The sequence below is a fragment of the Protopterus annectens genome, chromosome 12.part0 (assembly GCF_019279795.1).
Source record: "Protopterus annectens isolate FY-2018-M chromosome 12.part0, PAN1.0, whole genome shotgun sequence".
Taxonomy (NCBI): Eukaryota; Metazoa; Chordata; order Ceratodontiformes; family Protopteridae; genus Protopterus; species Protopterus annectens.
Genome location: NC_056746.1, coordinates 10,688,716 through 10,711,980, shown reverse-complemented (window position 1 = coordinate 10,711,980; position 23,265 = coordinate 10,688,716). Strand labels below are relative to the sequence as shown.

The 23,265-nt window shown below is 36.8% G+C and overlaps 1 protein-coding gene and 3 long non-coding RNA genes across 8 annotated transcripts in view; all 4 read left to right on the top strand.

Annotated features, from left to right (window-relative positions):
* SYT17 (synaptotagmin 17) overlaps nt 1-23,265 on the top strand; it is an 859,797-nt gene that overhangs the window by 213,125 nt on the left and 623,407 nt on the right. The gene's annotated exons all lie outside the window — the stretch shown is intronic.
* Nucleotides 9,858-21,761, top strand: LOC122816317. Of its 4 annotated transcripts, none has more exons than XR_006367063.1 (5): nt 9,858-9,876; nt 10,039-10,714; nt 19,917-20,255; nt 21,253-21,422; nt 21,505-21,761. It is a non-coding gene; the product is annotated as an uncharacterized LOC122816317 (long non-coding RNA). The 4 variants fall into 4 exon arrangements; XR_006367064.1 differs by lacking the exon at nt 9,858-9,876 and adding an exon at nt 9,944-9,957 and having other exon boundaries at nt 10,124-10,714; XR_006367061.1 differs by lacking the exon at nt 9,858-9,876 and having other exon boundaries at nt 9,995-10,714.
* On the top strand, nt 12,858-14,259 carry LOC122816320. Its single transcript, XR_006367069.1, has 3 exons — nt 12,858-13,119; nt 13,283-13,537; nt 14,188-14,259. It is a non-coding gene; the product is annotated as an uncharacterized LOC122816320 (long non-coding RNA).
* LOC122816321 lies at nt 15,764-16,526 on the top strand. The gene is made up of 3 exons (XR_006367070.1): nt 15,764-15,780; nt 15,866-15,950; nt 16,032-16,526. It is a non-coding gene; the product is annotated as an uncharacterized LOC122816321 (long non-coding RNA).

Genomic DNA, 23,265 nt, shown 5'->3' with positions numbered 1-23,265 from the left:
GGCACTCTGGTGTGCCCAGAGTCAAGTGCAGCAGGTAGCATGGTGATGTGCAAATGATTATTGGCTCCAACTTTGCTTCAAGATTCAGCAGGCCACAGACATTGGTAACATGAGAGGAGTGTAAGATGTGATTAAGTAAGCCATCGGCCCATCAGAAAGAAAGGTTGTCCCACTTATGTCAGACACAGGCGAGGCCTTGAAGGACAGAACCAAGAAGATGGAACACTGGGTGCAACACTACTCACACCTGTATGCCAGAGATACCATAGTTATGGAGAGAGCCCTGAATGCCATCGAGCCTCTGCCAACTATGACTGAACTCAATGCTGAGCCACCTTGGAGGAACTCAGTGATGCACTAAAAGCACTTTCTTCAGGAAAAGCCCTCAGGAAACATGGTTTTCCCTCAGAAATCCTTAAATGTGCTAGCAGTATCCTAATCTCAGAACTGCATGCAATACTTTGCCAATGCTGTAGAGATGGTAGTGTACCACAAGATATGAGATATGCTAACATACTTACTATCTATAAGAATAAGGGTGACAAAAGTGATTGTAACAACTATTGTGGCATCTCCCTTTTCTGTACTGTGGGGAATCTGTTTGGACATGTTTCCTGAATAGGCTCCACATTCTTGCAGACAGTGAGAGTTTACCCCATGTCTCTGTGTGGGTTCAGAGCTGAATGGACTACTGCAGACATGGTTTTCTCTTTTAGGCCACTACAAGAAAAGTGCAGGGAGCAGAACAAATATCTGTATATAGACTTCTTAGATCTGACCAGGGCATTTAGCTTCATCAGTAGGAAAGGTCTGTTTGCAATTCTGGTAAAACTGGCTGTCCTGCAATACTGCTTAGCATTATCAGGGCCTTCCATGAAGGCATGAAGCGGACCATCATATACTAAGGTGTGTGTACTGGCACCAACATTGTTTGGTATCTTCTTTTAGGTTATGTTAAAATTTGCTTTTGGAACTGCTACAGTGGGTATCTTTCTCCCAACCAGAATGGATGGCAACCTCTTCAAATTGTCAAGACTTAGATTGATGACCAGGAAGCATCTAAGGGGGTTCCTGTTTGCTGATGATGCAGCTATTGTGGCGCACATTCAGCAAGGAACTTCAGTCATTCATTACTCGCTTTGCAGATGCATGTATGGAATTTGGCCTTGGGAGCAGCTCAAAGAAGACCCAGGTGATGGGACAAAATGTGGGTAGTGAGCGATCAGTCATGGAGGTTGTCCATAAGTTCATGTACCTAGGCTCTGCAATCTCTGACAACTTGTCGCTTGACAGCGAGATCAACAAGCACATTGGAAAAGCCACCACAATGTTTTCCAGGCTGACAAAGAAAGTATGAGCTAAAAATAAGCTCACAGTGTGCACCAAGGCACAGGTTTACACAGCCGATGTTTTGAACACATTACTGTATGCCAATGAAAATGGACTCTGCACTCAAAACAGGAGCAGCAGTCAATGTATTCCATATTCACCGCCTTAGGCGAGTAATGGGTATCTCATGGCAGGACAAAATCCCCAACAGCACAGTGCTTGAGAGGATGGGCACAACCTCCATGTTCACCCTCCTGAAACAGAGATGTTTGCACTGGTTGGGTCATGTCTCATGCATGATGGATGGCCAATTACCAAAAGGCCTCCTTTTTGGAGAGCTGGAGTCTGGAAAGAGGCCAAAAGGGTGACCCAAATTGGGCTACAAGTGTGGCCTCAGCACTCTCTCCATCAGCATGAACAACTGGTATTCTCTTTCCTCAGACAAGATTGTCTGGAAAAAGGAAGTGAAGGAAGCTCTCACTATGTATGAAACCATTTTGCAAGGAGAGCAGAGGATAACAGAGCCCTCAGGAATATCTGTGCCCATGATACCAGACTGATGTCTGCCTACTGCTGCCCAGATTGTGGAAAGGACTGCCACTCCCATACTGGATTGCACAGACACAGAAGATGCTGCTCAAATCAGTCCAATAGAGCCACAAACCTATGATTCTTTGGGAGTGAAGGATGCCTACCGCTACACAACACAGTATTGTATGAGTGCTAAAGTGTAACATTTTCTGATTGGCTGTTCAGGTAAGCTCAGTGCGATAAATTAAGGCATACTAGATTAGGGAAGGAAGGTGACTGAGCTATGTGGGAGGCAAGGAGATTGCATGCCTTTGTACCTTTGAGCAGTGGTTTTAATTTTTTTAAAAAGTTCCTACTAGGAACCACACAGCATGTCTGGTGCCAAAGGCCTGGGCAGTGGCAAGCAGGTCTATTTTTGATGTGTGCACTGTGATAAAAAAAGCACAGATAACACTAAATGTGTTTTCAAGCAAAGGGCATTTAACCTAGTGGGTCTAGAGTTTACAATAAGACATGATGGTATGTAAGTGGGATCTATGAATTCAGCCTGATTAATAAAGGATAGTGGCCAGATATAGTTATTACACAGAGGTACTGTTGCTGTACAGGTAATTCTTGGAAGGCTGATGGGTAATCTCCTTTGGTGCTCTGTAGTGTAACTCACTAAGACTCATCTTAGGAGTACAGTTTGCAAGGATGCTGGATAGTGAACCTTTGAAAGAGTGAGACAGATGAAATGGATTGGAGTTATTTCCTAACTGCTTTACACAACCAAGGCAGCAGTCTGTTGTGAACAGCAAGACCAAAATCAGAAATGTTCTCGATAGGCCAAAGAACTTGGATAAGGCTTCTAGAAAGCAAATGGCATAAGACAATAACAGTTTCTGAAGAATGAAAACATTTGATGCTGATTATGTGGTATGATGTGTAAAGCAACTGAATAATATAACTTAGAGACAGGCTGTATCTCAGAAAAGATTTTGTAAACAAAACCCACTGCCTGAAGAATAACAATTTCTAAAAAAATAAAATGCTAGCATATTCTGGGTGGCCACTACATGGGGTTATAAACAAGAGTGCATACAGGAGAAATGCTAATGCTTCAAGCACAGAGTGCAGGTGTTTTCCTTGAAGCACGTGAAACAGATTGTACACGTCTGCTGCTAGAAAAATAAACTGACAGTCATAAAGGGCTGCTGTTGTTATGTATTTTAATATACTTGGTTACAAATATTAGCTTGGACAGCTTTTCAGGAAGGCAGAGGCAGACTTGTTTTATAACTAGGTACAGCTGTGTGATATTGCTTTAGGTTAGACAAATTAATCTTGTTTGTGTAGTAACTGCACTTTGTTTTATTACTAGATTCAGTAGTGAGATATACTTCTTATGAGAGAGCTGTTTTTGAGAACGTTATTAGTATGCCCACCACATTTAAGAAGGGGGGGATAACCATAGTCATAGGTGGACAAGTGTATGCGAAGAAAATCAAAAGTGATTTCCCCATGTATTTGTTATAATGCTACTTCTGTGATGAGAATAATTAATTTAAATGTTAAAAAGTGCTTATGCAAAATCATTTCTGGACCACTGCCTTGCAGTGATGAGGCTGGTGTATTTCAGTGAAGCTATGAACAATATTGTGTAGGGCCTCCCAAGATGGGGAGGTCATAGCAAAGAGATGAGATGAAGGATGGTGTGGAATGTAAGAACTATGAACCATGGTAAACCTGATGTGGCTAAAGGTGAGTGAACACGATGAATTATGGTTCACTGGAGCAGGCAATTGCACGCCACTCTAATAGTTTTGTTAATAAAAGCCTATGGGCAGAATCAACCAGAGATGTGAAAATAACACTGCAAGATGATACCCACCGGTCTGAATGTGTCCAACATATTAGTGGATACGAGCAGAGGACAAGTACATGTAGTGCTACAGAGTATTAGAGCTTAGGGTCTATATTAATTCCGTGAAAGAAGCATTCATCGACTATGTTCATAGGTTCATAGGTTCATAGATTAGTACTAGGCTAACTGCCCTTGTGAGCCATTTTAAGCCTAGTCAATTATCCCTTGTGAGACTCAAACACTGCACCTTGCGTTTGTAAGACAAACACCTTAACCATTAGGCCACCCTCCCCCCAGCGAACACCCAACCGCCGAAATTCACTTCAGCAAACTGCTATATTCTTCCCACAGTTCGCAAACACTCACCCACCAGCCATCCGGAACACACAACAGACTAAATCAAATGCACCCAAGTGGGGAGCTTCGCCTCCCACCCCCCCAACATGGGGGGGCTGCACCCTCCACACCCCCATAACTATATATATATATATATATATATATATATATATATATATATATATATATATATATATATATATACATACATACCAAATTTGAGATTGCACTACAGTGGGGGAAATGGCAATGTTGAGGTGATGGCTAAGTGTTTGCAAACTGTGGGAAAAATTCCGCTGTTCACTAAAGTGAATTTTGGTGGCTGGTATTCGTTGAAGATGTATTCGATGAATACGTCTTTCACGGAACTAATATAAACCCAGAGCTTATGATGCCCATGGATTAATGCTGAAAAAATGCCCCTTTGCAGAGGTGGTCAGAGATGAAAGGAAGGTATGATGCAGTAGAAGAACTATATGCCATTGGAATTTGGAATGTAACAACTATGAAACATGGCAACCCTCGTGTGATTAACGTTGAAATAAGAACAAATATTGACATCTTGGGAATTAGTGAATTAAAATGGACTGGAATGAGCCATTTCACATCAGATAATCTTCAGATCATCTTCTGTGGAAATAATATTTTCAGGTGAAATAGAGTTGCCCTTATAGTCAATAAATGAGTGCCAAAATCAGCGTCCAGTTACAACTGAAAAATCGAAAAAGGATAGAATGATGTCAATCAGACTACAAAGTAAGCCATTCAGTATTAAAGTGGTACAAGTTTATGGTTCAAATGCAGAAGCTGAAGAGGATAAAATCAACCGTTTTAGTGAGGACCTGTAGCAGCTTTAGGAAAAAAAAAAAATAAAATAAATATATATATATATATATATATATATATAAAATATATAATAATAGGCTTTGCCTGAGATTATGAAATGAAGCAGGACATAGACTAATGGAATTCGCCTAAGATAATTAATTGGTCATAAAACAGACAGTGTATTTCAACAGCATGGGAGATGGCTTTGCACATGGATATTGATATACTTTGCAGTCAGAGACCAGAGAGTTCTATACAGTCAAGAAAAAAAAAAACAAGACCTGAAGTAATATCACAGCTGTGGCGGGACAAAGGGGATAGCTTCCCTAAGTACAAGCTCTTAGTGGGCCACAGTTGGTTGCCCATCAGGAGTTAAGTGCAACACCAGCATTCTGTGAAGTAGAATCTACTGATATTTCGTCTGTTTACATCAGAAGCATAGCTAGGATGGAGTGAAGGGGTAGCCACTCCAGTGCTAGGTGGTACAATCAACAGATCCTGATTCTTCTTCACTGTGTACAATAAAATGTCGGTATTGCATTTGTGGCCAGAAATTATGATCTGCACTGGCCCATGTATAGCATAAATTGTTGTTTGCAACAGTTCAAAAGTAAAAAAAAAGATCCTTTTTCCAGGAAACTGAAGCACTGTAGTACTTTGTGTGCAGCATAAATTGTAGTAGCACCTTTTTACAAATGTTGCAAGCAGTTTGCTACAGTATAAATGTTGAAAATATATTTTTTTAACTGAGGCACAGTAGCACACTGTGATTGGGATAAGCAGCTGCTTGCTACAAATGTAAAGTCTGAGGAGAAGACAGGTGTCGGATCAGGGGATTGCACTGGGCAAAAAATTACCTAGCTACACCTCTGATTTACAAAAATGTCTTTAGATATTGGTAACTGCAGCAAGAAGCCAGTAAAGGCTTTTTACTACACTTTTGCTGCAGTTGCGAGGATGTTTCTTAGCTTGTGAGAGTACATTTTTTGATCCTCAACTTATGAAAAAAATAGTTTAGAATTAAAGAAAAGAAAAATAACATTTTGACTATTGAGATACAAGCTCAGTGACATTTGAACAGAATATGCAGTGGAGCTGAAGAATAGATATAAGGGATTAGACCCGGTAGATAAAGCACCTGAGAAACTATAGACAGACGCTTGTGATATTGTGCTGGAGGTGCAATAAATATATCCAAATATAAAGAAGATTAAGAAGTTAAATTGTTAACTATGGAGGCTTTAGAAATGGCCAATAAAAAAGGAGTACAAAAGGTAATGGAGATAGAAAAAATATGTCAACTGGAATGCAGAGTTTCAGAGAATAACAAGAAGCGATAGGAAGACGTATTTAAATGAGCGATGCAAAGAAGTGGGACGAGACAATAAAGTGCAACTGACAAAAGACGAGTTCAGGAAGATTGATAATATTGAAGCTTAAATGTAAAAATAGGCATTATAAATGATAAGCATTGAAGGCACCTAACACAAGCAGAAAACATGAAGAATATTTGGCAGGAATATACAGAAGACTTGTATAAGAAGGACCCTAACATCACTGACAGATACAGTGTTGTTTTCATTGATTTATAGCTTATCATCCAATCTTCCAGGAGAGTGACATTAAATGGGCCATAGTAAACCTTGCTAAGAACAAAGGCTGCAAGAAGTGATGCAATTCCAGCTGAATTGTTTAAATCCTGTAAAATTATGTTGCTATAGTGCTGCTTAGAATCTGACAGTCAATTTGGAAAGCATGAGGCTGACCACTGGATTGAAAAAGGTCAATTTGTATTCCATTCCCAAAATGGCAGTGTTAAAAAGTGTTCAAATTACTGAACAGTTGCAATTTTTTTTCTCAAAGTAGCAAGGTAATGCTCTAGAGCTTTCAAGTTAGACTTCAGTAGTATATGGACTGAGAATTACCAGATGACCACGACACTATTGATCAAATTAGCAGCATCTTCCAGATAATAGAGAAAGCAATACAGTTCCAGAAAAATATTTACTTCTGCTTCTCTGATTAAACTAAATCTTTTGACTGTGGAGACTTTAAGAAATCATGGCAAGTTCTTAGAGAAATATAGATATCAGGTCAGGTTATTTGCCTCTTGAGAAATCTGTATGCAGACATAGAAGCAGTAGCAAGAACTGAATTTGGAGTAATTATCCATGTAAGACTGTGAAGTGAGTATGGCAAGAATGCGTATTGTCACTATACCCATTTTATTTTTTTTGCTGACTATCACATTGGGTTACTTGAGTCAGATGCTGGTATCTTAATTGCTGGTGGGAATATTAACAACCTCAGATATGCAGATGATTCCCCCATGATGGCCGAAAGTGAGGAAGAATTATAGAGCCTCCTAATGAAGGTGGAAGTAGAAAGCACAAAATATGTCTTGTTGCTCACTATTTAAAAAAAACTAATATACTATCTGGCCCTATAAATTCTTTATAAATAGATGGGAAGAAGTAGAGGCAGTGACAGATTTTATTTTCCTGGGTTCAAAGATTTCAGTAGCTGGTTTCAGCCATGAAATTAGAATACTCTTGCTTTTGGGAAGGAACACTATGGAAAACCTGGATGAAATATTGAAGGTCAAAGACATCCTGTTGTCAGCAAAGGTCAATACAGTCAAAATCTATGCTTTTTGAGTGACAGCATAAGGTTGTGATGGCTGGAATCTGTATAAGGCTATGTGATAGAAAATCAGTGCTCTTGAGCTGTAATGTTGTTGAAAACATTTGAAAATCCTCGAACTGAAAGAAGATCAAATTAGTCCATACTTGAGGAAATAAACCCAGACTGTTCACTGGAAGATCTGATGGGACAACTAAAATTTACATACTTTTGCAACATAATGCAAAGACAAGATTCACAAGAGAAGACACTGATGCTGGGAAAGATCAAAGGCAAAATAAGAAGGAGTGACAGAGGCTAAGATGGACAGACAACATTGCTAAAGTAGTGGATATGAATTTGCAAGCAGTTAAGAAAGCTCTTGACAGTTAGGCCTACTGTACTAAAGTACCTAAGGTGAAGAAGAGTCTCACTCAGCTAAACAACAAAATATAAAAAACCCTGCATAGACACTAAATGTTTAAACTATTTACTAATATGTATTCATATAGTTGAGAAACATTCTGTTTATATAACCATGCTATGGCAACACTCGGAATATTATTTCAGCTATTTTCTTTTTCCAAATCTGGGCAACCTTGGAGTTGATACCATGAGTTAAAGGACTTGCATGCATTTCAGGGTATGTGGGAAGGAGGCTTGCCACTACAAAAATAAGATTTTTGAATGTCTGGTGACCCTTTGTGTTATGCTTAAGTAAAACAGAAAAACATGTAAAACTGAAAAATAGAAATGCTTATTAACAGGTTTAATGTTTTGATTTTATGCATGTTAACTTCTGGTTTCATTTTTATATTTTTTAACACTACAAATAGGTGGACTACATGCAGAGCATGCCAGTGTTTGAACTACTGACCTCTGTTTCTCCTTATTTTTCTATTTTAATGGTACTTCCTCAATAAAAATAAATTCTTATACATTTACTTATAGTAGGGAAAATAAAATCCAAATTAAAATAAGGTGACAGTAGTTAAAACAATCAGCCAGATTCAATAAAGCCTACACTAAGTGTACACAATATGTATTCAAGAGCATTCTTATCACATTTTTTTGTGTTTTCTAGTTACTCAGAAAGATTACACTAAGTGTACATGTAGTCTACACTTTGTAGTAACCTTTATGAATCCCTGTCAATAATTAAAGCTGCAAGAATATCAGTAGAAAAACTAAAATTAGAAGAAAGAAGGTATGAGTTATGTATGTGTTGTCTGTTCTCTTAGAACAGTGTACACTTAGTGTACTCTTAGTGTAGGTGTTATTGAATCCCAGGGAATATCTTGCTCATAACAGTAGTCGTGTATTATGGGCACTGACTGTATAGTGGAAGAAAACATATATTTTGTCCATAATAATTTGATACATTTAATTTATTTTTTAGGCTACAAAGAAATGATTCACTTCAAACCCCCACCAAAGCCTTCCTTTTTTACTTACCTCCAACAAGTAGCTCAATTTCCAGTCCTTCCATCTGAATTATGTCTCTGCTTTTGCTTACATGTAAAAAGTATTTCAGTTTCCACAAATGTTGGGAGTTCGAGACTCTTGATGTACAGAAAACAATCTTTTTAGATAGTAAAACAACAGTATATGAAATAAGGCACAGTGGGTAAATTAAAAACGGGAGAGGCATTGAAAATGCAGGCTTCCATTTGGTTGTTATAGGAGGGAAAGGAATCTTTTAGAAGGTTTGAGATTACTATTTGGTGATCATTTTTGGTTAAGATGTTCAGTTGCACTGAAAGAAAGTAAGCAGAATTGAGTATAGATACTTTTTGAAGAATCTAAATGTGTAATCCAAAGAGAATGCGCATAGGAGACTGACATCGTTTTAAGAAGACTCTGAGAAAGGGGTTAAGAATGTAACCTATGCAGTTATTTTTTGGTAATGGGAGCAGAGAATATACAAATTATATAGGAGGCAAAATGTGAATGTGAAGGTAGAACGAATCAATTTGCCCCTAATATGGAGGAAAATGATACATAATTTATGGAAGGCTTAATTAATGACAAAGAGGAAGACATTAAAGATAAGAAAGAAATGGGAAAAGAGTGGAAAGTTTATTTTTACAGAGTGAATTTAGAGGAAGTGATGATAAAAAGGAAAAAAAGAAGAAATTGGATTAATTAAATCAAGTAAAAAAGGGAATATAGAGGTATGATGAAAAAAGGATGTGAGGAATGTGGTACGGTGAGTTAGGTAACAAAAGAGAAATAAAGACTGATTTATATAAAGCCTTTGAGTCAGTTAGGATATGAGGAATGTGGTACGGTGAGTTAGGTAACAAAAGAGAAAGAAAGACTGATTTATATAAAGCCTTTGAGTCAGTTAGGATATGAGGAATGTGGTACGGTGAGTTAGACAGGTAACAAAAGAGAAAGAAAGACTGATTTATATAAAGCCTTTGAGTCAGTTAGGATATGAGGAATGTGGTACGGTGAATTAGGTAACAAAAGAGAAAGAAAGACTGATTTATATAAAGCCTTTGAGTCAGTTAGGATATGAGGAATGTGGTACGGTGAATTAGGTAACAAAAGAGAAAGAAAGACTGATTTATATAAAGCCTTTGAGTCAGTTAGGATATGAGGAATGTGGTACGGTGAGTTAGACAGGTAACAAAAGAGAAAGAAAGACTGATTTATATAAAGCCTTTGAGTCAGTTAGGATATGAGGAATGTGGTACGGTGAGTTAGACAGGTAACAAAAGAGAAAGAAAGACTGATTTATATACAGCCTTTGAGTCAGTTAGGATATGAGGAATGTGGTACGGTGAGTTAGACAGGTAACAAAAGAGAAAGAAAGACTGATTTATATACAGCCTTTGAGTCAGTTAGGATATGAGGAATGTGGTACGGTGAATTAGACAGGTAACAAAAGAGAAAGAAAGACTGATTTATATAAAGCCTTTGAGTCAGTTAGGATATGAGGAATGTGGTACGGTGAATTAGGTAACAAAAGAGAAAGAAAGACTGATTTATATAAAGCCTTTGAGTCAGTTAGGATATGAGGAATGTGGTACGGTGAGTTAGACAGGTAACAAAAGAGAAAGAAAGACTGATTTATATAAAGCCTTTGAGTCAGTTAGGATATGAGGAATGTGGTACGGTGAGTTAGACAGGTAACAGAAGAGAAAGAAAGACTGACTTATATACAGCCTTTGAGTCAGTTAGGATATGAGGAATGTGGTACGGTGCATTAGACAGGTAACAAAAGAGAAAGAAAGACTGATTTATATAAAGCCTTTGAGTCAGTTAGGATATGAGGAATGTGGTATGGTGAATTAGAAAGGTAACAAAAGAGAAAGAAAGACTGATTTATATAAAGTCTTTGAGTCAGTTAGGCTATGAGGAATATGGTACGGTGAGTTAGGTAACAAAAGAGAAAGAAAGACTGATTTATATAAAGCCTTTGAGTCAGTTAGGATATGAGGAATGTGGTACGGTGAATTAGACAGGTAACAAAAGAGAAAGAAAGACTGATTTATATAAAGCCTTTGAGTCAGTTAGGATATGAGGAATGTGGTACGGTGAGTTAGGTAACAAAAGAGAAAGAAAGTCTGATTTATATAAAGCCTTTGAGTCAGTTAGGATATGAGGAATGTGGTACGGTGAGTTAGGTAACAAAAGAGAAAGAAAGACTTATTTATATACAGCCTTTGAGTCAGTTAGGATATGAGGAATGTGGTACGGTGAATTCGACAGGTAACAAAAGAGAAAGAAAGACTGATTTATATAAAGCCTTTGAGTCAGGTAGGATATGAGGAATGTGGTACGGTGAATTAGACAGGTAACAAAAGAGACAGAAAGACTGATTTATATAAAGCCTTTGAGTCAGTTAGGATATGAGGAATGTGGTACGGTGAGTTAGGTAACAAAAGAAAAAGAAAGACTGATTTATATAAAGCCTTTGAGTCAGTTAGGATATGAGGAATGTGGTACGGTGAGTTAGGTAACAAAAGAGAAAGAAAAACTGATTTATATAAAGCCTTTGAGTCAGTTAGGATATGAGGAATGTGGTACGGTGAATTAGGTAACAAAAGAGAAAGAAAGACTGATTTATATAAAGCCTTTGAGTCAGTTAGGATATGAGGAATGTGGTACGGTGACTTAGACAGGTAACAAAAGAGAAAGAAAGACTGATTTATATAAAGCCTTTGAGTCAGTTAGGATATAAGGAATGTGGTACGGTGAGTAAGACAGGTAACAAAAGAGAAAGAAAGACTGATTTATATAAAGCCTTTGAGTCAGTTAGGATATGAGAAATGTGGTACGGTGAGTTAGGTAACAAAAGAGAAAGAAAGACTGATTTATATAAAGCCTTTGAGTCAGTTAGGATATGAGGAATGTGGTACGGTGACTTAGGTAACAAAAGAGAAAGAAAGACTGATTTATATAAAGCCTTTGAGTCAGTTAGGATATGAGGAATGTGGTACGGTGAGTTAGGTAACAAAAGAGAAAGAAAGACTGATTTATATAAAGCCTTTGAGTCAGTTAGGATATGAGGAACGTGGTACGGTGACTTAGGTAACAAAAGAGAAAGAAAGACTGATTTATATACAGCCTTTGAGTCAGTTAGGATATGAGGAATGTGGTACGGTGAATTAGACAGTTAACAAAAGAGAAAGAAAGACTGATTTCTATAAAGCCTTTGAGTCAGTTAGGATATGAGGAATGTGGTACGGTGAATTAGACAGGTAACAAAAGAGAAAGAAAGACTGATTTATATAAAGCCTTTGAGTCAGTTAGGATAAGAGGAATGTGGAACGGTGAGTTAGGTAACAAAAGAGAAAGAAAGACTGATTTATATAAAGCCTTTGAGTCAGTTAGGATATGAGGAATGTGGTACGGTGAGTTAGGTAAAAAAAGAGAAAGAAAGACTGATTTATATAAAGCCTTTGAGTCAGTTAGGATATGAGGAATGTGGTACGGTGAGTTAGACAGGTAACAGAAGAGAAAGAAAGACTGACTTATATACAGCCTTTGAGTCAGTTAGGATATGAGGAATGTGGTACGGTGCATTAGACAGGTAACAAAAGAGAAAGAAAGACTGATTTATATAAAGCCTTTGAGTCAGTTAGGATATGAGGAATGTGGTATGGTGAATTAGAAAGGTAACAAAAGAGAAAGAAAGACTGATTTATATAAAGCCTTTGAGTCAGTTAGGATATGAGGAATGTGGTACGGTGAGTTAGGTAACAAAAGAGAAAGAAAGACTGATTTATATAAAGCCTTTGAGTCAGTTAGGATATGAGGAATGTGGTACGGTGAATTAGACAGGTAACAAAAGAGAAAGAAAGACTGATTTATATAAAGCCTTTGAGTCAGTTAGGATATGAGGAATGTGGTACGGTGAGTTAGGTAACAAAAGAGAAAGAAAGACTGATTTATATAAAGCCTTTGAGTCAGTTAGGATATGAGGAATGTGGTATGGTGAGTTAGGTAACAAAAGAGAAAGAAAGACTGATTTATATACAGCCTTTGAGTCAGTTAGGATATGAGGAATGTGGTACGGTGAATTCGACAGGCAACAAAAGAGAAAGAAAGACTGATTTATATAAAGCCTTTGAGTCAGGTAGGATATGAGGAATGTGGTACGGTGAATTAGACAGGTAACAAAAGAGACAGAAAGACTGATTTATATAAAGCCTTTGAGTCAGTTAGGATATGAGGAATGTGGTACGGTGAGTTAGGTAACAAAAGAGAAAGAAAGACTGATTTATATAAAGCCTTTGAGTCAGTTAGGATATGAGGAATGTGGTACGAGTTAGACAGGTAACAAAAGAGAAAGAAAGACTGATTTATATAAAGCCTTTGAGTCAGTTAGGATATGAGGAATGTGGTACGGTGAGTTAGACAGGTAACAAAAGAGAAAGAAAGACTGATTTATATACAGCCTTTGAGTCAGTTAGGATATGAGGAATGTGGTACGGTGAATTAGACAGGTAACAAAAGAGAAAGAAAGACTGATTTATATAAAGCCTTTGAGTCAGTTAGGATATGAGCAATGTGGTACGGTGAAATAGACAGGTAACAAAAGAGAAAGAAAGACTGATTTATATAAAGCCTTTGAGTCAGTTAGGATATGAGGAATGTGGTACGGTGAGTTAGGTAACAAAAAGAGAGAGAAAGACTGATTTATATAAAGCCTTTGAGTCAGTTAGGATATGAGGAATGTGGTACGGTGAGTTAGGTAACAAAAGAGAAAGAAAGACTGATTTATATAAAGCCTTTGAGTCAGTTAGGATATGAGGAATGTGAATGTGAGTTAGACAGGTAACAAAGAGAAAGAAAGACTGATTTATATAAAGCCTTTGAGTCAGTTAGGATATGAGGAATGTGGTACGGTGAATTAGACAGGTAACAAAAGAGAAAGAAAGACTGATTTATATAAAGCCTTTGAGTCAGTTAGGATATGAGGAATGTGGTACGGTGAGTTAAGTAACAAAAGAGAAAGAAAGACTGATTTATATAAAGCCTTTGAGTCAGTTAGGATATGAGGAATGTGGTACGGTGAGTTAGGTAACAAAGAGAAAGAAAGACTGATTTATATAAAGCCTGTGAGTCAGTTAGGATATGAGGAATGTGATACGGTGAGTTAGGTAACAAAAGAGAAAGAAAGACTGATTTATATAAAGCCTTTGAGTCAGTTAGGATATGAGGAATGTGGTACGAGACAGGTAACAAAAGAGAAAGAAAGACTGATTTATATAAAGCCTTTGAGTCAGTTAGGATATGAGGAATGTGGTAGTGAATTAGACAGGTAACAAAAGAGAAAGAAAGTCTGATTTATATAAAACCTTTGAGTCAGTTAGGATATGAGGAATGTGGTACGGTGAGTTAGGTAACAAAAGAGAAAGAAAGACTGATTTATATAAAGCCTTTGAGTCAGTTAGGATATGAGGAATGTGGTACGGTGAGTTAGACAGGTAACAAAAGAGAAAGAAAGACTGATTTATATAAAGCCTTTGAGTCAGTTAGGATATGAGGAATGTGGTACGGTGAGTTAGACAGGTAACAAAAGAGAAAGAAAGACTGATTTATATAAAGCCTTTGAGTCAGTTAGGATATGAGGAATGTGGTACGGTGAATTAGACAGGTAACAAAAGAGAAAGAAAGACTGATTTATATAAAGCCTTTGAGTCAGTTAGGATATGAGGAATGTGGTACGGTGAGTTAGACAGGTAACAAAAGAGAAAGAAAGACTGATTTATATAAAGCCTTTGAGTCAGTTAGGATATGAGGAATGTGGTACGGTGAGTTAGACAGTTAACAAAAGAGAAAGAAAGACTGATTTATATACAGCCTTTGAGTCAGTTAGGATATGAGGAATGTGGTACGGTGAGTTAGGTAACAAAAGAGAAAGAAAGACTGATTTATATACAGCCTTTGAGTCAGTTAGGATATGAGGAATGTGGTACAGTGAGTTAGACAGGTAACAAAAGAGAAAGAAAGACTAATTTATAAAAAGCCTTTGTGTCAGTTAGGATATGAGGAATGTGGTACGGTGAATTAGACAGGTAACAAAAGAGAAAAACAGACTGATTTATATAAAGCCTTTGAGTCAGTTAGGGATATGAGGAATGTGGTACGGTGAGTTAGGTAACAAAGGTAACAAAAGAGAAAGAAAGACTGATTTATATACAGCCTTTGAGTCAGTTAGGATATGAGGAATGTGGTACGGTGAGTTAGACAGGTAACAAAAGAGAAAGAAAGACTGATTTATATAAAGCCTTTGAGTCAGTTAGGATATGAGGAATGTGGTACGGTGAATTAGACAGGTAACAAAAGAGAAAGAAAGACTGATTTATATAAAGCCTTTGAGTCAGTTAGGATATGAGGAATGTGGTACGGTGACTTAGGTAACAAAAGAGAAAGAAAGACTGATTTATATAAAGCCTTTGAGTCAGTTAGGATATGAGGAATGTGGTACGGTGACTTAGGTAACAAAAGAGAAAGAAAAACTGATTTATATAACGCCTTTGAGTCAGTTAGGATATGAGGAATGTGGCACGGTGACAGGTAGCAAAAGAGAAAGAAAGGCTGATTTATATAAAGCCTTTGAGTCAGTTAGGATATGAGGAATGTGGTACAGTGACTTAGACAGGTGACAAAAGAGAAAGAAAGACTGATTTATATAAAGCCTTTGAGTCAGTTAGGATATGAGGAATGTGGTACGGTGAATTAGACAGGTAACAAAAGAGAAAGAAAGACTGATTTATATAAAGCCTTTGAGTCAGTTAGGATATGAGGAATGTGGTACGGTGACTTAGGTAACAAAAGAGAAAGAAAGACTGATTTATATAAAGCCTTTGAGTCAGTTAGGATATGAGGAATGTGGTATGGTGAATTAGACAGGTAACAAAAGAGAAAGAAAGACTGATTTATATAAAGCCTTTGAGTCAGTTAGGATATGAGGAATGTGGTACGGTGAATTAGACAGGTAACAAAAGAGAAAGAAAGACTGATTTATATAAAGCCTTTGAGTCAGTTAGGATATGAGGAATGTGGTACGGTGAGTTAGGTAACAAAAGAGAAAGAAAGACTGATTTATATAAAGCCTTTGAGTCAGTTAGGATATGAGGAATGTGGTACGGTGAGTTAGACAGGTAACAAAAGAGAAAGAAAGACTGATTTATATAAAGCCTTTGAGTCAGTTAGGATATGAGGAATGTGGTACGGTGACTTGGACAGGTAACAAAAAGAGAAAGAAAGACTGATTTATATAAAGCCTTTGAGTCAGTTAGGATATGAGGAATGTGGTATGGTGAATTAGAAAGGTAACAAAAGAGAAAGAAAGACTGATTTATATAAAGCCTTTGAGTCAGTTAGGATATGAGGAATGTGGTACGGTGAGTTAGGTAACAAAAGAGAAAGAAAGACTGATTTATATAAAGCCTTTGAGTCAGTTAGGATATGAGGAATGTGGTACGGTGAATTAGACAGGTAACAAAAGAGAAAGAAAGACTGATTTATATAAAGCCTTTGAGTCAGTTAGGATATGAGGAATGTGGTACGGTGAGTTAGGTAACAAAAGAGAAAGAAAGACTGATTTATATAAAGCCTTTGAGTCAGTTAGGATATGAGGAATGTGGTACGGTGAGTTAGGTAACAAAAGAGAAAGAAAGACTGATTTATATACAGCCTTTGAGTCAGTTAGGATATGAGGAATGTGGTATGGTGAATTAGACAGGTAACAAAAGAGAAAGAAAGACTGATTTATATAAAGCCTTTGAGTCAGTTAGGATATGAGGAATGTGGTACGGTGAATTAGACAGGTAACAAAAGAGAAAGAAAGACTGATTTATATAAAGCCTTTGAGTCAGTTAGGATATGAGGAATGTGGTACGGTGAGTTAGGTAACAAAAGAGAAAGAAAGACTGATTTATATAAAGCCTTTGAGTCAGTTAGGATATGAGGAATGTGGTACGGTGACTTAGGTAACAAAAGAGAAAGAAAGACTGATTTATATAAAGCCTTTGAGTCAGTTAGGATATGAGGAATGTGGTACGGTGAATTAGGTAACAAAAGAGAAAGAAAGACTGATTTATATAAAGCCTTTGAGTCAGTTAGGATATGAGGAATGTGGTACGGTGACTTAGACAGGTAACAAAAGAGAAAGAAAGACTGATTTATATAAAGCCTTTGAGTCAGTTAGGATATGAGGAATGTGGTAATGTGAGTAAGACAGGTAACAAAAGAGAAAGAAAGACTGATTTATATAAAGCCTTTGAGTCAGTTAGGATATGAGGAATGTGGTACGGTGAGTTAGGTAACAAAAGAGAAAGAAAGACTGATTTATATAAAGCCTTTGAGTCAGTTAGGATATGAGGAATGTGGTACGGTGACTTAGGTAACAAAAGAGAAAGAAAGACTGATTTATATAAAGCCTTTGAGTCAGTTAGGATATGAGGAATGTGGTACGGTGAGTTAGGTAACAAAAGAGAAAGAAAGACTGATTTATATAAAGCCTTTGAGTCAGTTAGGATATGAGGAATGTGGTACGGTGAGTTAGGTAACAAAAGAGAAAGAAAGACTGATTTATATACAGCCTTTGAGTCAGTTAGGATATGAGGAATGTGGTACGGTGAATTAGACAGGTAACAAAAGAGAAAGAAAGACTGATTTATATAAAGCCTTTGAGTCAGTTAGGATATGAGGAATGTGGTACGGTGAATTAGACAGGTAACAAAAGAGAAAGAAAGACTGATTTATATAAAGCCTTTGAGTCAGTTAGGATAAGAGGAATGTGGAACGGTGAGTTAGGTAACAAAAGAGAAAGAAAGACTGATTTATATAAAGCCTTTGAGTCAGTTAGGATATGAGGAATGTGGTACGGTGAGTTAGGTAACAAAAGAGAAAGAAAGACTGATTTATATAAAGCCTTTGAGTCAGTTAGGATATGAGGAATGTGGTACGGTGAGTTAGACAGGTAACAAAAGAGAAAGAAAGACTGATTTATATAAAGCCTTTGAGTCAGTTAGGATATGAGGAATGTGGTACGGTGAGTTAGACAGGTAACAAAAGAGAAAGAAAGACTGATTTATATAAAGCCTTTGAGTCAGTTAGGATATGAGGAATGTGGTATGGTGAATTAGACAGGTAACAAAAGAGAAAGAAAGACTGATTTATATAAAGCCTTTGAGTCAGTTAGGATATGAGGAATGTGGTACGGTGAGTTAGGTAACAAAAGAGAAAGAAAGACTGATTTATATAAAGCCTTTGAGTCAGTTAGGATATGAGGAATGTTGTACGGTGAATTAGACAGGTAACAAAAGAGAAAGAAAGACTGATTTATATAAAGCCTTTGAGTCAGTTAGGATATGAGGAATGTGGTACGGTGAGTTAGACAGGTAACAAAAGAGAAAGAAAGACTGATTTATATAAAGCCTTTGAGTCAGTTAGGATATGAGGAATGTGGTATGGTGAGTTAGGTAACAAAAGAGAAAGAAAGACTGATTTATATAAAGCCTTTGAGTCAGTTAGGATATGAGGAATGTGGTACGGTGAGTTAGGTAACAAAAGAGAAAGAAAGACTGATTTATATACAGCCTTTGAGTCAGTTAGGATATGAGGAATGTGGTACGGTGAATTAGACAGGTAACAAAAGAGAAAGAAAGACTGATTTATATAAAGCCTTTGAGTCAGTTAGGATATGAGGAATGTGGTACGGTGAATTAGACAGGTAACAAAAGAGAAAGAAAGACTGATTTATATAAAGCCTTTGAGTCAGTTAGGATATGAGGAATGTGGTACGGTGAGTTAGGTAACAAAAGAGAAAGAAAGACTGATTTATATAAAGCCTTTGAGTCAGTTAGGATATGAGGAATGTGGTACGGTGAGTTAGACAGGTAACAAAAGAGAAAGAAAGACTGATTTATATAAAGGCTTTGAGCGAGTTAGGATATGACGAATCTGCTGCGGTGATTAGACAGGTAACAAAAGAGAAAGAAAGACTGATTTATATAAAGCCTTTGAGTCAGTTAGGATATGAGGAATGTGGTACGGTGAATTAGACAGGTAACAAAAGAGAAAGAAAGACTGATTTATATAAAGCCTTTGAGTCAGTTAGGATATGAGGAATGTGGTACGGTGAGTTAGGTAACAAAAGAGAAAGAAAGACTGATTTATATAAAGTCGTTGAGTCAGTTAGGATATGAGGAATGTGGTACGGTGAGTTAAGTAACAAAAGAGAAAGAAAGACTGATTTATATAAAGCCTTTGAGTCAGTTAGGATATGAGGAATGTGGTACGGTGAGTTAGACAGGTGACAAAAGAGAAAGAAAGACTGATTTATATAAAGCCCTTGAGTCAGTTAGGATATGAGGAATGTGGTATGGTGAATTAGACAGGTAACAAAAGAGAAAGAAAGACTGATTTATATAAAGCCTTTGAGTCAGTTAGGATATGAGGAATGTGGTACGGTGAGTTTGGTAACAAAAGAGAAAGAAAGACTGATTTATATGAAGCCTTTGAGTCAGGTAGGATATGAGGAATGTGGTACGGTGACAGGTAACAGAAGAGAAAGAAAGACTGATTTATATAAAGCCTTTGAGTCAGTTAGGATATGAGGAATGTGGTAACGTGAGTTAGACAGGTAACAAAGAAAGAAAGACTGATTTATATAAAGCCTTTGAGTCAGTTAGGATATGAGGAATGTGGTCGGTGAATGACAGGTAACAAAAGAGAAAGAGAAAGAAAAACTGATTTATATAAAGCCTTTGAGTCAGTTAGGATATGAGGAATGTGGTACGGAATTAGACAGGTAAAAAGAGAAAGAAAGACTGATTTATATAAAGCCTTTGAGTCAGTTAGGATATGAGGAATGTGGTACGGTGAGTTAGGTAACAAAAGAGAGAAGAAAGACTTTATATATAAAGCCTTTGAGTCAGTTAGATATGAGGAATAGGTAACAAAAGAGAAAGAAAGACTGATTTATATAAAGCCTTTGAGTCAGTTAGGATATGAGGAATGTGGTACGTGAATTAGACAGGTAACAAAAGAGAAAGAAAGACTGATTTATATAAAGCCTTTGAGTCAGTTAGGATATGAGGAATGTGGTACGGTGAGTTAGACAGGTAACAAAAGAGAAAGAAAGACTGATTTATATAAAGCCTTTGAGTCAGTTAGGATATGAGGAATGTGGTACGGTGAATTCGACAGGCAACAAAAGAGAAAGAAAGACTGATTTATATAAAGCCTTTGAGTCAGGTAGGATATGAGGAATGTGGTACGGTGAATTAGACAGGTAACAAAAGAGAAAGAAAGACTGATTTATATAAAGCCTTTGAGTCAGTTAGGATATGAGGAATGTGGTACGGTGAGTTAGGTAACAAAAGAGAAAGAAAGACTGATTTATATAAAGCCTTTGAGTCAGTTAGGATATGAGGAATGTGGTACGGTGAGTTAGACAGGTAACAAAAGAGAAAGAAAGACTGATTTATATAAAGCCTTTGAGTCAGTTAGGATATGAGGAATGTGGTACGGTGAGTTAGACAGGTAACAAAAGAGAAAGAAAGACTGATTTATATAAAGCCTTTGAGTCAGTTAGGATATGAGGAATGTGGTACGGTGAGTTAGACAGGTAACAAAAGAGAAAGAAAGACTGATTTATATAAAGCCTTTGAGTCAGTTAGGATATGAGGAATGTGGTACGGTGAATTAGACAGGGTAACAAAAGAGAAAGAAAGACTGATTTATATAAAGCCTTTGAGTCAGTTAGGATATGAGGAATGTACGGTGAGTTAGACAGGTAACAAAAGAGAAAGAAAGACTGATTTATATAAAGCCTTTGAGTCAGTTAGGATATGAGGAATGTGGTACGGTGAGTTAGGTAACAAAAGAGAAAGAAAGACTGATTTATATAAAGCCTTTGAGTCAGTTAGGATATGAGGAATGTGGTACGGTGAATTAGACAGGTAACAAAAGAGAAAGAAAGACTGATTTATATAAAGCCTTTGAGTCAGTTAGGATATGAGGAATGTGGTACGGTGAATTAGACAGGTAACAAAAGAGAAAGAAAGACTGATTTATATAAAGCCTTTGAGTCAGTTAGGATATGAGGAATGTGGTACGGTGAATTAGACAGGTAACAAAAGAGAAAGAAAGACTGATTTATATAAAGCCTTTGAGTCAGTTAGGATATGAGGAATGTGGTACGGTGAGTTAGGTAACAAAAGAGAAAGAAAAACTGATTTATATACAGCCTTTGAGTCAGTTAGGATATGAGGAATGTGGTTAGACAGGTAACAAAAGAGAAAGAAAGACTGATTTATATAAAGCCTTTGAGTCAGTTAGGATATGAGGAATGTGGTACGGTGAATTAGACAGGTAACAAAAGAGAAAGAAAGACTGATTTATATAAAGCCTTTGAGTCAGTTAGGATATGAGCAATGTGGTACGGTGAAATAGACAGGTAACAAAAGAGAAAGAAAGACTGATTTATATAAAGCCTTTGAGTCAGTTAGGATATGAGGAATGTGGTAACGGTCAGTTAGGTAACAAAAGAGAAAGAAAGACTGATTTATATAAAGCCTTTGAGTCAGTTAGGATATGAGGAATGTGGTACGGTGAGTTAGACAGGTAACAAAAGAGAAAGAAAGACTGATTTATATAAAGCCTTTGAGTCAGTTAGGATATGAGGAATGTGGTACGGTGAGTTAGACAGGTAACAAAAGAGAAAGAAAGACTGATTTATATAAAGCCTTTGAGTCAGTTAGGATATGAGGAATGTGGTAATGAGTTAGACAGGTAACAAAAGAGAAAGAAAGACTGATTTATATAAAGCCTTTGAGTCAGTTAGGATATGAGGAATGTGGTACGGTGAGTTAGGTAACAAAAGAGAAAGAAAGACTGATTTATATAAAGCCTTTGAGTCAGTTAGGATATGAGGAATGTGGTACGGTGATTTAGACAGGTAACAAAAGAGAAAGAAAGACTGATTTATATAAAGCCTTTGAGTCAGTTAGGATATGAGGAATGTGGTACGGTGAATTAGACAGGTAACAAAAGAGAAAGAAAGACTGATTTATATAAAGCCTTTGAGTCAGTTAGGATATGAGGAATGTGGTACGGTGAATTAGACAGGTAACAAAAGAGAAAGAAAGACTGATTTATATAAAGCCTTTGAGTCAGTTAGGATATGAGGAATGTGGTGCGGTGAGTTAGACAGGTAACAAAAGAGAAAGAAAGACTGATTTATATAAAGCCTTTGAGTCAGTTAGGATATGAGGAATGTGGTACGGTGAGTTAGGTAACAAAAGAGAAAGAAAGACTGATTTATATAAAGCCTTTGAGTCAGTTAGGATATGAGGAATGTGGTACGGTGAATTAGACAGGTAACAAAAGAGAAAGAAAGACTGATTTATATAAAGCCTTTGAGTCAGTTAGGATATGAGGAATGTGGTACGGTGAGTTAGGTAACAAAAGAGAAAGAAAGACTGATTTATATAAAGCCTTTGAGTCAGTTAGGATATGAGGAATGTGGTACGGTGAGTTAGGTAACAAAAGAGAAAGAAAGACTGATTTATATAAAGCCTTTGAGTCAGTTAGGATATGAGGAATGTGGTACGGTGAGTTAGGTAACAAAAGAGAAAGAAAGACTGATTTATATAAAGCCTTTGAGTCAGTTAGGATATGAGGAATGTGGTACGGTGAGTTAGACAGGTAACAAAAGAGAAAGAAAGACTGATTTATATAAAGCCTTTGAGTCAGTTAGGATATGAGGAATGTGGTACGGTGAGTTAGACAGGTAACAAAAGAGAAAGAAAGACTGATTTATATAAAGCCTTTGAGTCAGTTAGGATATGAGGAATGTGGTACGGTGAGTTAGACAGGTAACAAAAGAGAAAGAAAGACTGATTTATATAAAGCCTTTGAGTCAGTTAGGATATGAGGAATGTGGTACGGTGAGTTAGACAGGTAACAAAAGAGAAAAAAAGACTGATTTATATAAAGCCTTTGAGTCAGTTAGGATATGAGGAATGTGGTACGGTGAATTAGACAGGTAACAAAAGAGAAAGAAAGACTGATTTATATAAAGCCTTTGAGTCAGTTAGGATATGAGCAATGTGGTACGGTGAAATAGACAGGTAACAAAAGAGAAAGAAAGACTGATTTATATAAAGCCTTTGAGTCAGTTAGGATATGAGGAATGTGGTACGGTGAGTTAGGTAACAAAAGAGAAAGAAAGACTGATTTATATAAAGCCTTTGAGTCAGTTAGGATATGAGGAATGTGGTACGGTGAGTTAGACAGGT